Source organism: Apteryx rowi, unplaced genomic scaffold (genome assembly GCF_003343035.1).
Source record: "Apteryx rowi isolate R43461 unplaced genomic scaffold, aptRow1 scaffold_193, whole genome shotgun sequence".
NCBI classification, from domain to species: Eukaryota; Metazoa; Chordata; class Aves; order Apterygiformes; family Apterygidae; genus Apteryx; species Apteryx rowi.
The window spans coordinates 964,448-981,846 of record NW_020448230.1 but is presented as its reverse complement, the minus strand read 5'-3'; the positions used below and the strand labels follow the sequence as shown (position 1 = coordinate 981,846).

The 17,399-nt window shown below is 44.1% G+C and overlaps 1 protein-coding gene across 2 annotated transcripts in view; it reads left to right on the top strand.

Moving 5' to 3' along the window:
* TOMM20 (translocase of outer mitochondrial membrane 20) overlaps window positions 1–17,399 on the top strand; it is a 63,221-nt gene that overhangs the window by 27,630 nt on the left and 18,192 nt on the right. The window lies entirely within an intron of this gene.

Below are 17,399 nucleotides of genomic sequence, written 5' to 3'. Positions count from 1 at the left end.
AATGAGGGTTGTCCCCCTTCCCTCCACTCCTCTCAGAGGCTCAGTGAGGAAAGACTGTGCAGGCAGGGTGGAGCTAGGACTCTGTTCCCTCTTCCGGCTGTGGCAACCTCGGTTGCTCCTTTGCTTCAGCGATGTCAGGAGGTGGCTCCTATGTGCAACAGGAGCTTTGGTGCACGTGCAGCAGACTGGGAGAAAGGAGAACTGTCCACACTCCACCCTTCCAGCCTCTATCTTATTGATAGAGGAAGCAAACACGCTGTCTCTCTCTCCCTCTTGATTTGCTATTCTTTCCCTCAGTTTATTCTGTCTCTCTTGCCCTTTTTATTTCTTTTGGTTGTTTTTCCCTTCCATGCTCGCTCTCTACCTGTTTGATCTCAGCTGGGCTCCACAAGCAAAAGTGCTCCCTTTGCTTGTACAGGATTTCCTGTTCCTCTGTGTTGGCTGCTCTGACTCGGAGGACAAGGAGTGGGGCATTCAAAACCTTGCTTTCAGTGGGGTCTTGGACCAGATGATCTGAGATCCCTTCCAGTCTCAATTAGTCTATGATTTGGGGGCTGAGGCTCACCAGCAACATTCTTCTAACCTGGGAAAGTACTAACCCTTTTACCCATGAGGAGTTTTTTGAGGGAACAGCAATAACTTACGAAGTCAGCAGTTTGCTGCCTGACTTTTGTCTGGGGACTAACAGACCACATCATCTGCTGGAACTCTCTATGCTGCCAGGGTCTGTATGGCAAAGCTGCAACTACCAACCCTTGCAGGCACCTCCGAATCATGGATAAAACAGAGCGCGTTCTATTAATCTGACTGACACAAAGCCTGCAAACAGCTCTACTCACTGATTGTGCCAGCCTATGCTAAGAGAAGCCTGTGCAGCGGTGATTCATACTCAGATGATTACTTGACCCAAAGGAGGGCTTGATGATGCACTGAGGCTGGGACACGCCAGCAGTGATTATAAAATGATTCACTGCCTGGGCTCTGCCATTCAAAACATCCTCTATATTGCATAGGCAGCACCATTCACAGAGACTGCAATAAGGAAGTGATATGTGCACCTTTAGCTGCCACGTTCCTGCCCTACCTTTCAGCTGCTGCCTCTGGTGTGGCATTTATCTCCCATGTTGACACTAGAAAGGTTTGCTGGCAGAGCACAGCTCCCTGACACTGCCATGTGACTAGAGCCAGGCACCTCCTGCTGATAATGTCCATCTTCATCCAAGAGGGCTTGGCCAAAAATTGAGTGCACCCAGGCATCCCAGTGTCCCCATACCACCATCCAATGCAGTGTGTGCATCATCGGATATGAACACTAAACTGAGGGACAGCTGGAAACTCAAGGTCGAAGTCCTTTAATTCTCTGTGTTCCAGCCTGTAATTTGCACATCATTTTTCAAAATCCTCATAAATTCCTTGCACTAATGTTCGCACTTCCATTTATCCTACTGTCAGAAACCTGCATCTCACACAGCCTCAATGCTTTTGTGTTTCCTTTAGGGAGGGGCACATGAGCCTGCTGTCTCTCTTTATTCTCCACGCTGCTCTCTGTACTTTTCTTCTTCCTGTTCCTCCCACCTCTTTGTCCTTCACCCTTCCTCTCCTGTCCTGCAGATTTTCCCCTGCCAGATATGCGCACTCATATGGTTTCACCAAAGTGGTCCGAGTGCGCTGAATACATTTACCTTCTCCTGCCAAACGCTTCCCAAAGTGCTGATATTGCTGCACACAGAAAGCAGGGAAGTCCTCAACACCTGGGAAGTACCATTCCTCCTGATCCAGGAATTAATGTACTGTTTGTGGCAGTTTGCTGGAGGCACTGGTAAGATCTGAGACATGGAAAGTTTACTCATGTTGGCTGGGACTCGCAAACGTGTTGGGGCTAATAACGTACATGGTTTGTGTTGTGCTTTCCCTGAAGCTAAGTTGAGCAACATGTTAGTTAACAAGTTAGTCAGTACTCACAGCTCCTAAGCCTCGTGTTTTGCCAGTGACAAAGTTGCAAACTTGTAGTACAACACTCTTGACGTTTTCTATGTAGTGTAATGGCCAAGTTCCAACAGAGGGGAATTGTGCGCCATCCACTGATGCTTCTCCTTGCAGTTCTACTGGATTTTTCTCAAATTTAAGTCTCCAGCTGTCATGCACTGTTACCAGATATCCTGTATGTCTAAATAACTAGGTAAACTATCTCTGAAAAGTAATTATGCAATGAATTTAGCCTTTTTTTCCTGTGCGTGAACTATTTTCGAACTGTCCTTCAAATGTATTTTATGTACAGTATTATTATTTGTGCTTTGTCTAAATGTGTACTAGCCTATAGATTCTCTGTGTGCTCTTGGATATAACTGTGGTTTTAAGCACTGGTTATTCATAGTGCACATTTAGTCATTTAACAAACATGGTATTAGTTCTGCTCTCTAGGTGGATGACTAATACTCTTATAAATAGGAGGAATGTGATCTGAAAGGTCACGTGAATGTTCCCCGTGTGAACATATCCACAGACTATGAGACTTCTCATTCCAGGAGCATGCTTGCAAAAAAATAAAAAGCTCATTATTAGGAAAAAGAAAAGGGGTTCAAAACCTATTCAAGCAATTTCTTTGCTCTAATTCAAACAAATATTGGAAACAGATTTTTGCAATGTTTGCTTTCATCTGCAATCTCTCCTGACCTATTTTGGAACATAGAAATTGCCCTTTTGGAACAGTCCTGACAGATCTCCCATGGCAGTGCCCTCCCTTAGAACATAACAGGACCTAAATGTTTCACAAGTAGATATAAGAAACATTTGTTAAATTTCTTTCTAATCACTTATACATCCCAGTGGAAAGCAGGACAATTCCTAGCACTGGAATCCAAAGAAATTAAGAAGGTGGCACGATACAGGTTTCTGCACTGTCTGTAAAATTCTGGCTTTCCGTACCTTAGTGCTGTAAAGAGAAGATGCTGTGATGTCTAGGCTGTTGAGGAGAAATGGGGTGTGTTTCCTTTTAGATGGGATCACACTGCAGAACAGCAGCCATGGTACTATGTCACACTAATGGGCACTCACACAGGGAAGGTTTCTGCAGCTGCTCCACAGGCTGCATTGCTAACACAGCTTTCCAAAAGGTCGGATTTCTCCGTCAGAGAATGCAGGAGATAAACTGTGCAGGCACCCTTGTCTTTTCATTTTTATCAAGTGAAAACAAAATAACTGAATGTCCCTGCTGTCCCTGCCATCGAAAGGTTTGCTTTATATTCACAGAAGAAAGGAAGGGTGGACTGGTGGTTAAGATTCTGGCCTGGGTTTCAGGAAATCTAGCTTCATTTCCTGTCTGTGCCACAGACTCACTTGGGGTATGTCTGTATTGCATGTTTAGCCTGGGTCTGAGCCCAGTCTGTCTTCATGTGCTGCCCACTCGGGCAATTAAAGTCCTCAGCTGGCCCATGGCATCCTCTTGGTAGTGTTAGAAACTTTCCTTGGTCTCTGAAGAGTGGGCTGGCATGCTGGGGCTGGGGGCGTGGGGCCTTGTGTGGTGTCCGCTTGATGAAAGGTTGGACTGTTTGATGTTGACACTGAAATGCCAGCCTTGTGAGGCTCCTCTTCTGCTTGCTGTGGTGTGAAGTCAAAATAAAGCCCTCCAACAGGGGAAACAGGCAACTATAGCACCATTTCCTCCCCTTTCTAAGACTCAAGTATGCCCAGATGACACCAGAGGGTTAAGCTAACCTGATGCACTTTCTGCTAGTGGAGCAAAGCAGGGGTGAAACACTGCTATGGGCAGGTACAGTTCTCAGCTGGGAGATGGTGCTGACTGCATGAACTCTTCTCCTCTGGTCCTGTTCAAAGTCAGATGTGTTAGTTTAAGCCATCTGTCGCTGAAATTAACTTGTTTGACTTTACACTGAAACAAAGTGGAGGAGAGGTCTTATGTGGCTGGCTCAGATCCCAGCAGAAATGTGTCCTGATTTGATCAAAACAGAGGCAGGTTGGTTGGGTCACCAGGCCAAAGCCCAAGGCACAGGCCTAGGTCACATGGATATAATGGCTACGTTTGTGCTAATAAACTAGGCAGGGACAGGAACTGCTCTCTGGCCCTGTGGCTGAATAACACTGCTTGGCCATAGTGATACAGATGAAGTCTCTTGCCTTCAAAACCATGTGGCCACATACAAACTACCTATTGGGAATGATCCCTGGCCCCTGCTAACTCCTGAACTGTGTCTGGGAACTGTTTAGGAGAGTGCTAGTTGGCCTGGACCAAAACTGTCTGGGACTGTCCTAACAGTTGAATGTACGGATGGTAGAGTTGCTCTGTTTGTGCCCTGATTTACCAGTTTGATCTACTAGTCTAGATGCAGCCCATCTGTCTGGTGTTGGGCAAGTTACCTAGGGTCTGATATAAGAAAGAGAAGACTCCTTTAACTTCATTTCTAGCCTTTGTCCCTCTATGCCCTCTCTAACGTAGGGATAGTACTGTCTTCTTATCTACACAGGAGTGAGACACCAACAGAATAGGATAGATTGAAAAAGTAGAGAGTGGCACTGGTGAAAATCCACATTTACTTGGATGATTTATGGAAATTTGACTTAGTGAAGAGTTGGGCCTGTTGCATACATATGCCATAAAGATGGTATTCCCAGTCTTCTATCTAACTATCTAACTATCATAATTTTGTCCATGTCTATTATACAGTTACAGAAATGCATTAGCATTAAAACACATGGATGAAAAGCAGCTGGTATTGTATATGTATTCATATGTATGTATATGTATTTCGTATCTCCTCCTGCCAATCTTTATCTTGACATTAGGTTGCAGATTATTCTTCGTATGATTAGAAAGGACAGTTAAGGATATGGGTCTCCTCAAGCAGTCTATACACAGTCAGGGAGCCCCAGAGATTTGATGACCGTACATGTCGTTTGTTTCTGAACACACGGCATGTTTCTTAAATTCAGCATTCTCAGGGGTTTGATTTCAGTGGAAGAGGGCATGTACAAATGATACTTGGCTGAGAAGTGCATATGCAGGGCTTATAAAATAGTGTGCATGTTTGTGTATGAGTGCATAAATAAAACAAGGTAAAGACAACTACAATGTATTATTTACCTACTAGCTGAGAGTTATCTGCCTGCCTTGGGGACTCCTGGCTCTTGTCTCCCTAACTTTGTTCCTGGAGAAAATATCAGAGTGAAGAATTTTGTTTGAAGGTGCTCTCCTATGGCTAGGATTGGGGGACTGAGATTCGTTTGTGGGCACATCTGGATTTCTTTGCTTCCTTGGTCAGTAGCAGGAACATTTTTCTTACTAATGGTAAGCAGGTGGTAGTGGCAGGGTCTGGTCTTGTTTGTGGCTACTGGCCAGTTGACAATGGACAGTGATTTAAACACAGAAAAAGAGATGGGAAGAAGGGCATGGGTAGTGCAATTACATCTGATAAGGATCAGCATGACACTACATGTGCTGTATACATTATGCATTTGAGATCTATACACGTACATGCATAAAAAATAGTCAAGATGTGGAATCAGGTTCTTCCACAGAGCAACCACAATTACATAAAGAAGTGAAATAAGATTTTATATATTCTGGTGCTGGGAGTCAGAACCTCCTCTCTGGCTGCACATGGGAGAAGAGCGTGTTAAGTGTGAGCAGCATAAATGCTCTGTTCATAACTCGCGTGGCAGACACCTGTGTAGCACCTCACTGCAGCACCTTCCCACACCAGCTGGTTGTAAGAACCAGGCATTACAATTCGTCAAAAGCAAACCGAGTCACGATAGATCCTGAGCGTGATCCTCAGAGCTGATGATTGGGAAAATGCATCTAAATGTTCCAGATAGATCCATTTTCAGTGGTGTTCAAATCTAACTCTGCGCTTGGACAAACACAGGCCTGGTTCTGCCTGTTGCAGGGCAGCTGCATTTCTAAAATAGGAATCGTTTTGCAAAGGAGGAAGAGCAGCACCTACTGCACTCCTGGGCTGCCACCTCTCTCCTGGAGTTTGAGAAAAATGGAAAGAAAGCCTCCAAAGCTTTTTCCTTTTCCAAAGAACAAAACAGGATTTCCTTCAAAGCAGAAATAGGACAAACTTTGCAGCATTCTTACAATGGTAAATTTAAATGCCAGAGGGTAGAATTTCCAGATGCATTTCCCTTCCTACACCTTTCTTTTTCATCTTCTTCATAAATCTGTGTCAATTTTTAAAGAACTTATTTTTGGGGGAGGAAAAGGTGATAGAACAAGTGATGACCTATTCAGTGCTAACAGAAGATATTCATGCTGCCAGAGATAAGTCTGTAGAAAAATGTGTCATTATAGCAGATGATAGTTCTCCTCTCTTAATGCCTCTCAGGAAGCATCAAGGTGTATGTGTTTCTCAAAGGGGCTGTACATCTCAGAAGTACTCTATGGACTGCATGTTGAAATGGTTGCCATGGCAGTGACTGAATCTAAGTTAGAAAGCATGATTAGCCAGAGTTGGCCTAAATAGCTGAAGGGAAGAAAAAAAGACAGAAAGATAAAAAAAAAAAAAAAAAGGCCAAGGACTCTCTGTTATCGTTTCTATTGCAGACCCATCAGCATTAGAGTATGCCAGAAATAGGAAGCTGTGCCAAGGGACTCACAGGAGCATGCTCTGCACCCCTGTCCCAGGTAGGGTAGGGCTGGTTGTTAGTGTGCGGGAACACTACTTAGTGACCTAGAGGAAGCATTCACAGCACCCTCATGGCTAATGAGTGCCATAGCAGCATTGCAGAGAGGGAGACTGGGACACAGAGAGGTTGAAAGACTTGCCCAAAGTGACACAGTGAACTGTTAGTCTATGTGGGGTGTTAACTCATGAACTCCCTATCCCTAGAGCCATTCGAGTTCTTTTAGCCCAGTAACCTGTGTGTGCCTAAAGCACGCCTCTGAAAGGCATTCTGTCTTCATTTGAAGCCTGGAACTGGAGAACACAGCCTTCCTTTGTTAGTTCATTGCAGTAGTTAATTGTGCTCACTTGTTTAAAAAAAAAAGGCACCTTATATCTAATTTAAATGTGTCTGGTATTAGCTTTTAGCCTCTGGTGTATGCTGTGATGTTCTCAGCTATGTTTAAAAAATTAAAAAAAAAAAATCACTTTTTGAGATCATGTGAGTTTTTTGCTGTGAAGGTTTCATATACACTAGAGTCACTCTTGAGCTTGTTTTTAAAGAACTGAAGAAGCAGAACTCTTTCTGTCTAAGGGTTTTCTTTTAGCTGTTAGGGTAAAGTGGGAAACTAAGGTGAAGATTTCTCAATACCAGTCTGGATGGAAAAACATMCTTTCTAGGAGCTGTAGAATGCTACATTAAGGGCCAGATCTTTAGCCAGTGTAAAAATCAATGGAAGAGATTTATGCAAGCTGAGAATATGCAGGTAGGTGTTTGCAGGATCAGAACCTGTTAGCCTGATTTTCTTCTCTTGTGGATTTTTAAAACAGAGAAGTCTGATTTACATTAGCCTTGAGTGAGATTAGATATGAATCTACTCAGGCCAATCCAGAACATTAGGTCACTTATAAGGAAGTTTTTCTCCTCTCATGTCCTAAGGGATCAGTAGGTTCCTTCTTTAAAAGGAATACAAACCAGTGTTACTTACTGTGGCTAATGGGAGTCTGTTTTGGCTGGCGGAGGTGAGGTGAGAGAGATCATAAGGCCTGCACATTAGGAGGAGAAGGGAAAAAAAAACACACTGCACCTACTGTGCTACAGATCAGATTGTTTTCTTGCTGTTATTTACAGGAGTCTCTTCCACTTCTTGCACCTCCTAAATCCTTGTCATCCAGATATGAGAACTGGGACTATCTTCTTTGGTGCCAAGCCAACAATAGTTTTTTTGGCACCAGCAGCCATTCATATTTTACATTAGTGTTCTGCTCTGTTCCTTTCAAGCAATAATCATAAATATCAGCTTTCATTCCTAGAGCACCTGTCATCCCAGAGGCTCCCAAAGCATTTTCCAAGCTTAGCAAGCTTATTGTAGAGTACTCCTTTAGAAAGGGTGAAACTTGTTTTCCATTAAAGCCTGGTTTTGGGAAGAAAACCCCCAAATTATAATGTCCTCAATACACTAGGGAGTCTTTACAGCTATTTACTGTACGCGTTCCCTTAYGAAAAAGGATTGCCTCTTGCTCCTCCATTGCTCTCCTCCCCCAGTTTAACACAGCAGTGCTGAGTTACTCGGGGGCAGAGGAGCATGAGTAACGAGAGATGACCCTCCTCTTTGAGCTGAGCAAGTTCGTTTTTGCTGGAATTCTGTTGCTGCCCTTAAGTTTTTTCTGGCAACTTCATTTCCATCCAGTCTATTTTCTCTTTATTAGAGGCAAATATCCAAGGGGACAGTTGAACATCCTCTTGTGACTATAACCAAAGCAGTCACCATCTACAGCTAGGCCATGCTAAGGATCATGTGAGAAACACTAATCCTCTTCAGCACAAAGTCAGACAGCCTAATTTAAATCACATTCCTCTGTAATCAAAGCAAAGCTGGCTGCTTTGCATTGAAATGAGTAATGACCATTCAAATGGTCTTCTATTTGGCCCATCTGTGGGAGCAGTAAGCCTAGAAGAGAAGATTGTTGCTGATAATTTCTGAACTGAAGAATTTGTTTCCTAATGAATCATGTGATTAATTTTAGGGCAGCTTGGATCTGACTAGTGCCAATTTGTATTCATTGGTTTCAGGAGGACTCATTATTGTGAGACCTGTCCATGTCAAAATTAACAGAGTGTCCTTTCATGCCACCCATGCAGGGAAGTTGTCTCTTCCCCACTTTGTTTACAGGCGGCCAGATGAGGCACAGGAATTCCAGTTGTTTGTCCAAGGACACACTGAGTCTGTGGTAGAACTGAGAACAAAAGCCCTATCTCTGGTTCAGTGCTTTAACCACACAAACATAATTTATCAGTATGCTATTTAGATAGCCTTAGATAAAAGATACTGTGCCACTTCAAAGCATTTTTTTGGCATTGCTGCTTTCAGAGGTAGTACTGAATCTCTTGGGGGTATGCAAGCAGCCAGATATGATCCRGATATCAAAATGCCCTGTCTTCTTACTGTCCTCTCTCACATCAGTCTGATCCACAGGGAAGCCCTTTTTTGGTGCTGGTACCTCATCTATTACTATCAGTAGATTTTGGTTCTTCAGTTTGCAGAAATGCATTGTCTTTCTTTTCCAGTAAAACACTGCCTATTTCAACACTAATTCTGAAGCTCTGTAAATTGGCAAAGGATCCAAAAAGAATTATGAACCAGCACTTGCTGTTTACACTGGTCACCTTTATAAGTGCTGATATTAGCATTTCTGAAGAGATTCATTCATCACTGAGTAAAGGTTTGTACCTGTGAATACGAGCTTGCTTAGCTTTTTCTGTGTGCCTCCTTTATCAAGAAAGCTTACAAATGTCGAGATGATTTTGCAATGGAAGTTAATGCCCATATCTATAATTTCAAAACAAGAATAAGCCACTGAAAATATCCCATGCCTATTTCTGATAGCGTAACAAAAGCAGCTGTAAATTTAAAGAAAACCTTTATTTATTTTCATGTTTTTTTTTTTTATTTTATTTTAAGCATGGATATATATTAAGAGTGGCTCTCGGCTTTTTTTTAAACTAAAATCCTGCAATTCAAACTCAAGCCCAGTAATTAGTTCTCATCTCATGGAAAAGCAAGTAGCGCCAGAGAGAACAATAGGTGTTGAAAACGTTTTGCTTTTTCCAGACCATGATCTCTTCTGAGGATGTCAGGGAAATAAACCTGCTTTTATAAAGTACTCTTAAGTCTTCCTTCCCTCCTCCTGTTTGTCACACTAGTTGCAATTTGCCTTAAACTCATGCCTTCGTACCAAGGTAAATGATGCAGTTTTGCTTAAAAAAAGAAATTTGTATGTTCTGCAATGGCACAATGAGAGCCATGCATCAGGAATGGAACGGGTCCTCTGCACAGCCAGCTACCTGTGTTTGTCCCCATCTTCATACTGCAGATCATGGGTCTATCAGCAATGAAGAATGCATGACAATGGTTTTTATTTGGGAGACAAAAAGATTGGTGTGAGTGAAATGTTTGGTCTCTTTGGGATGCCTAGATTTTCACTAGAACTCCTTGGGATTCTGTAAGATGAAGATTAAGCTCTTTTTAGGTACTTTTTTATATTATAACCTCTAATGAAACCATTTTTCTTTTAACTTTTTGACTTCTTCACTTTCAGGCTAGAAGCAGATAAGGGCTAAGGCTTTTCCTGGGTATTTACACAGCTTCTGACACAGTGTGGCTTCAAATCTGATAGGAACCTTTGACCATTGCCACAAACCTAATGCACATCTGAAAAAACCTAAACGTCTGGGAGCTAACCTCCTTGAAAGAGCCCCTTTCATGTAAAAAGATGATGACTTTGTGAGCACTGTCATTCAGCCATCATTTCTAAAGCAGAAGAAAGAAAGAAAGAAAGAAAGAAAGAAAGAATGAATGAAGTGAAAGAACAAGGGCCTGCTTAGTCTCTTCTGTGGGAAGTCCCTTCCAAGAGGCATTAATGGGAGGGAGATTCTGTGAGATTTCCCTAGCAGAGTTTTTTCTGAATCCTTTAAATTGGTGAAAGGATGAAGTTGGGCCGATGGCTGAAGGAGAACCATGAGGGTTTTCTGCCAAACCAAGCAGTAACACTTTCTGTCTYTCAGTGGCCTGGATTTCAGCATGCAGTTTTGTTGGTTGAAGGAACAGGAACAATCCTAGAARTCTCTAAATGAGTGAGTGGAAGATAATACATAAAAATCCCGTGGCATGCATAAGGGATTTCATCTTAAGCAGTCAGAGAAGAGACACCTTCTCTGGAACAGACAAACATTACTCTGCACAGAATCAGGATAATTTCTATTCAATCCGGGGCAGTTTGCCAACAGTCTAAGATGCAATCCTCACTGTATTACTTCCAAAGATGAAACAGGGGTATTACAGGCACTGCCACTGAGGCAAGTAATCTTTAAATGTAGCCACAAATTGCCTGTTTTAATACTAACAAACCCTAATGGTGAGAAAGAGAAGACAGGTAGCAGCACTGATACAGCATAATATAACGTGATAGCTGATATAAGTGTGACTCATTCTAGCCAGAGGCTTTAGTATAGGAAGTTGGATAAAAGATATAAAAACAAATCAGATTTTTTTTTCCTTGCCAGAGAAGGTCAGTGCCAGGAATAGCATGGGAAATAATTAATGGAGGAAGAAATGTTTCTCCTCAAATTAGAAGTATCGTCTTGCTTCACAGTTTTATTCTCTTATTTGGGTTCCTGTAACAAACACCGGCAAACATACAGGGACTTTCTCACTTAAGCTGCTGACAGATATCCCACCCAGGCTGGTAGCTAATGTGAGGGACTGGCTATGTGATACTCATAGTGCCTGTTAATGGGCGTCCCTGTCGCTGGCAATCCACCCACCAGCAATGTGCTGAATGGACCTGGGAAACTGAATGGTGCTCTACGCAACTACGGCCAATTTTCCTGGTCAGTGCTGAGGCACAGTGCCAAGGCTATGTGTGAGAGCTTGTGTAGCCCTGTAGAGGGGGTTTCACTCGTTTCCCTCCATTCCTGGCCCCAGGGAGGTGAGTCTTCTTTGCAGCCCCAGCTAGAGAGTGCAGATCATGCTCYGTCAGTCCCTGCTCTTAGCTCAGGAGGTCTTTCAGTCTGACAACATAGTGGCCATTGCACTTGTGATGGCACTGCCTGTCCTGTACTTGTCCTGTGGAGATCTGGAAGGCTTGGGGCTGTTCATTTGCTCTCAGTGACTAGCACTGCTTTTACACATGGGAAATATGCAAAGACAAGGGAAAGCCACGTAGTTGTGGTTGTGATGTACTGTGCATACGACACTACCTGGAACAGGAACGGTCCCTGATGTGACCCATATGCTGTGCAKGAATGTAATGTTGTAATTTACTTCCCTTCCCTCTGGACTGTTCTTTGAGAGGAGATGGGCAAGGAGAGAAGCAAGTCCCTCTGCTTCATGCCACAGCCCTCCTGGCTTGAAACTGGGGCTGCAACAGGGGGGTCCAAGGGGCTGCTCTTGCCCCTGGGGGCTAGTTTGTTTTTTCTCAGGCAATTGCAGTCTAAAGGAGTTCTGGGTGGGGAGGTCTGAGCTTTGCACTCCCTACTAAAATCTTCAGCATATAGCTCTGTCCCTCCTTCCTTAAAGGACTGGGCACTTTTTCCATTCTTGAATCCATTTGGCAGCTGAGTCCTCTGAGCACCCCAGGTTATCTGTGTACAAAACACCCGCCTTCCCCACCTCTCAGCCCTTGATGTCTCACCAGACCTTTATTGCCGCTGAACACAAGTGTGCAGGGGTCTTAAGGCAATTAGCAGAGTGTTAGGTCTTTTCCTCTGGGAGCCAAGGAGGGGAGAATTCATATTCTCCTTCCCTTAACGTATTCCTGACTCTGCAGTGGAATTTCAGAGAGGGCCCGGGTGGGAGAACTGCAGAACTCCCTGAGTACCTAAGTGCTCCCATAAAGCACAGGAAAAAACTATTAAGGGAAAGCTACTAATCACAGAGGTAAGTTCTTACCTGCATTTTCCACTGGTGTTACAATCTCTGGAGAATCAGCCTGTTTCGGCCAGTTTCCCAAAATGCTTTTTGGTGCCTATCCAAGACAAGCCTGTGCATTGAACTTTCCTGCCCCCAAACTTGCTAACCAAATGAGATGAATAGCCTCAATTGCACAGATATAGAGTGGGGCTAAAACACAACCCCAGATGCCTCCTTTCCTCTGAAGGAGTCATTTGAGGAGGTTTGAATCTTAGTCCAGATCTGACTTTCACAGCTGACCCCTGTCTGTACAGCAGTTAAAATCCTAATGCAGGAAGCTTTAAGGCATTTCATAACTGTGACCATGTCTAAATGTGGGTATGGCTGGTAGTGCTCATAATGCCATTTAGTTTAGGRTATTTGGATAATGAAGACCAACCCCATAAGGGTGGTCCATCACTCACATGTTTTCATTTTGACATAAAGTTTGGTCCTTTAATTCTGTTGCTTCTCACTTTCCCAGGCATGTGTGTTGCTCTTCTAACCTTCTTTGTATGGTCATGAGATTTGGGGTGACACATTGTCTTATCTGAGGGGCTTTCCCAGATGTTGCTTGCTGAGTTGGATGACATGACCTGTTGCTCCCAGATTTATTTCTTTATAGTATCTCTGTCCAGAAAGGCCATAAGACAGATGTCATTCAAATACTTTTAGATCACCAAAGTCTTGTCAAACTCAAATGTCATCACTCCTTGTGAACATGAGGTTTATGAGCTCTTTTGTCACAGCTTTTCTTCTCTTTCTTGTGAAAAATGAAATTGCTTGTTTAATTCAAGCTTTTCCTTCTTTTTTTGCATTCAAATTTTAATGTATTTGCAGACAAACTGTGTCTATGTTAGCAAGTGGTGTGATGCACTGGGATCAGATCTATAGAGGCAGACATTTGGTGCTGAGGACTTGATATTTCAGATTTACATCAAGCTAACTCTAGCCTGGTACCTAGGGACTGGGTGCTCATTAGTGGTTGGAGTGCAGTACGTGCACTCCTGGAGAACATCTTTTGGTTTAGTTTCATCCRAAAGGAAACCAGTTCACAAGATTGCTCCCTGATGTAAATCAAAACATGGCAAGTAGGGACAACTGGGAGATTTGCTTCATAAATGCACTCCTGATCCAAATAAAAATGCGCACGTAGAGGCACCCATAAGGAACCAAGGTCAAGTAACAGTGCACAGACATCTCTTTACCTTGAGGTTCCACATACTTCGAATGTGAGGCAAAAGAGCAGTGATTGGGCTAGTGAGGCAGCTGTTTAGCTGGCTGAGCAGCACTCTTATTCTTTCTTGCATATAGCTGCTAATATAGTCTTCCACCCTATTACACTTCTCCAGCCTTCCCGCTTTCCAAACCCTTATTAAATATGTATATATATATGTATATATATGTGCGTAGGCAGTCATGTCTGCTGCAGGGATTTCCTCCCAAACAATACCTGTTGTGCTAGCCACAGCAGTTCTCTTGGTTCCCATGCTCAGAGCAGTTTGAGTTTCCTGCTGGCTCAGCAGCAAGACTTTCAGTGCTTTTTATACTTATTCTTCTTTGGGAGCCAAATGGAGGAGCACAGTTTGCCTATGAATAGAGAGCTGACTGGGCAAGCGGCAGGAAGCTTGCATACTAAACCATGTGAACTTTGAGGGGGGGAGGAAGGGGGCCGCTGACTGGGGTTTGCAAGACATTTGCTGCAGTCCTCTGCCTTGTGAACTCATCATCTGTAAAAATACCAAAGTGCTGCTGATCTTCCCTGCTCCCCCCCCCCAGAACAAATAAAAATATATGTAAAATGAGAGGTGAAAAGAAGCAAGAGAGTTAAAAATGGAATTATAGAAGAAAGAGGGAGAGGGGTTAGAGAGCAGAAATGAGTGAGGAGACTTGATTTTTAATTATTCATGTGAAATCTTATACATGAGTTCCCTGTGTAGAGTGCTGCCACAGCATTGCTGCATTGCTGGGCTTGTGGGCCCAGTTACTTATTACCTGGCTGCTCTAGGAGTGACTGCAGAGTCTTCTGTGGCTAGGGGCAGCTTTTCTGGATTTCCCAGGCAAAATTAAAAGCACAGAAATGAAAACACCCTTCTTTCTTCCTCCCTGCCCTCCCCCCTCTACTCCTTTCCGTCAGCTGTTGGCAAAAATTAATAAATAAGCAGGTTCCTGTTTGCAAGGACCAGGCATCATGGTGCTGTTATGTAAGAGGGGTTTGACAAGAGTGGCGCTGTGAAAAGCTGGTGTCTGCTGATCAGTCCCRGGTAAAGCTGTCCTCGGTGCGCTGCCCGCACAGCCCATGCTGCAGGGAGAAGGGCGATTTGGCAGATGCTGCATGGCTTTCCTCGGGTACCTTAGGTGACGCAGGGACTGCCCAGCTCTGCGGGGCCTTCTTGGAAAAAAGAGCTAGATGAAAGGAAGGAAGGAAGGACGGGCTGAGCCCATCTGCCCGCAGAATAGCTACCTGCCTCTTATTCGTGTCTAAACAAACAAACAAACAAGAAAGAGTTTTTGCTCATGCTTTGAAAATGAGGTGGCAGAGGATCACACRTACTGCTCAAACAGTTAAAGATGCTTCCTGACTGAGACTGGCCTGACATATGCAAGGTGCTGCAGTCAGTTTTTCCCAGGAAGGCCCCATAAATAGAGAGCTCCTACTATGACCTGGCAGGCTTTGGCTGCAGGGCTGCTTTCCTGGAGCAAGTGCGGAGTGCTGGGTGCCAGAGAGTGACAGTGGCGGGGAGGCGGGTGCCACAGGGCAGGCACAAGTGTTGTGCGGGGAGGATCTATTTTTAGGGTAGTGGCATGACGGAGAGAGCCTGTGGGAGGTGGAAATGCTTCAGCAGAGTGGCAGACTGGGAGATGGGGTGCAGTGTGGTGTGGTTAGTCATGCCGTAGTATCATTTCAAAGTAATGAGAGCTTCCCGGTCTGTTCCAAAATACCAACAACTCAGTGCTTTCTCTCTGTTTAATAGCACCGTTCTCTTAGGATTTTCTAAGTTGCCCATTACTCCAGGCTCTAAATCACAGAATCACAGAATGGTTGAGGCTGGAAGGAACCTCTGGAGTTCATCTAGTCCAAACCCCCTGCTCAAGCAGGGTCACCTAGAACACATTGTACAGGATCGCGTGCAGACAGGTTTTGAATATCTCCAGAGGAGACTCCACAACCTCTCTGGGCAACCCGTTCCAGTGCTGTGTCACCCTCACAGTGAAGAAGTTTTTCCTCATGTTCAGATGGAACTGTCTGTGTTTCAGTTTGTTGCCCGTTGCCTCTTGTCCTGTTGCTGGGCACCCCTGAAAAGAGTCTGGCCCCATCCTCTTGACACCCTCCATTTAGATATTTGTATACATTAATAAGATAAATAATCCACAAGTGCATAATAAATCCAAAAACCTAGGCCCCTTGCTTCCCTGAGGGATTGCGTGCGCAGCTCAGTGGCCTGAGTTCCCAGGCGAGTGCTGAGCAAGGTGGTATGTCTACCTGGCACTGTGTAGCTCTGCAGCCAGCTCTGCGCTGGGGTGGTGCAAGACTCTCTGTGGCTGCTGCCCAGGCCAAGTCTCCTTGCTTCTCAGCTAGGCAAAGCAAGGAGATACTGCTTGTGGTCCCATAGCAGGGTCATCTGGAGCCAGCTGAGGTATCTCTGCCTTGCCTGGTTTGACTCACCCATTCAGGTGTTAGCTATGGCAACAGATTTGATCATCTAGACCCTAAACCAACAGTTTCTGTCAAAATAGCTTATGGCAGAGTATAGTCACTTCAGAAGGGACATGGTGCATTCGCCACTATTTTCTTACAGAATACAAAGACAGTCCCAAATTTGGGGAATTTACCACTGGATGCATTCCTTTTCTGTTCTTCTCCACTCCTGGATTAGCAGAAGCTCAATTTAAATTACACATAAGAGATGACATTGGTGGCCTTAGCTTTTTTTAAGGCTGTCCAACCCTTCTTATTATAAGACCAAAGGTTTAGCTGCTTGTAACCCTTGCAAACTTCAGCCATTTACCACTTAGCTGAAGTTTTCCACACTGAGTGTCTCTCAGGCATTTGGGAAGTTTCAGTAAAAATGCTTTTGCTTGCTTACAAGAAAGAGATGCATACATTTTTTCCTCATATTCAAACATGTTCTCAAAATTGTCTGTTGAGAAACTCTAACACCTTCTGCCTTTGGAGCAGAGACTTGAAATTTGGCAGATATCAGGAATGTGCCTTTGGTTGTTCTTCATGAGGAAAAAAAATAGTTGAACTCAGAAACCTTAGGGAAAAAAAAGCTTCAGATCTCAGGCACTCAACAGAAACKTCTTAGAGATAGAAGCTGAATTCTCTGAAGGCACATGCTCAGTAGAGACTTGTTCAAGTCTGGCGGCTAAATCACTGATGAGTGTGTAGTAGGCATATTCCAGCCTTGGGTTGCAGGTGCAGAGCAGCAATTCTATGAAATTGTTTTTCCATGCTGACAGGGATGCTGTGGTGCTGGGCACCAGAAATAAGAGCCTGGAGACTCCCTCTGCTGATACTTAGTTAATGCATGGGAAGGCTGATCTTGACTGGGGACAGGAACTGGCCAAGGGAGGCAGGCAGCTCTAACGCAGTCAAAGACTGAGGACTCCCAGCCTGGGGAAGGGGACTGATGTCAGTAGTGGAGCTAGACAGAGGGAGCAGGACTAAGGCAGAAGACAAGTTGGTAGGATCAGGAGCAGGAAGAATCAGGTTTGAGAATATCTCTCCAAGCAGGATCGTACTTCCTACAAAACCTGGGATACAATGGATTCAAGTATTTCTGCCTCATAGTTTTCTATTGTCAGCAACTATTTGGGAAACCCA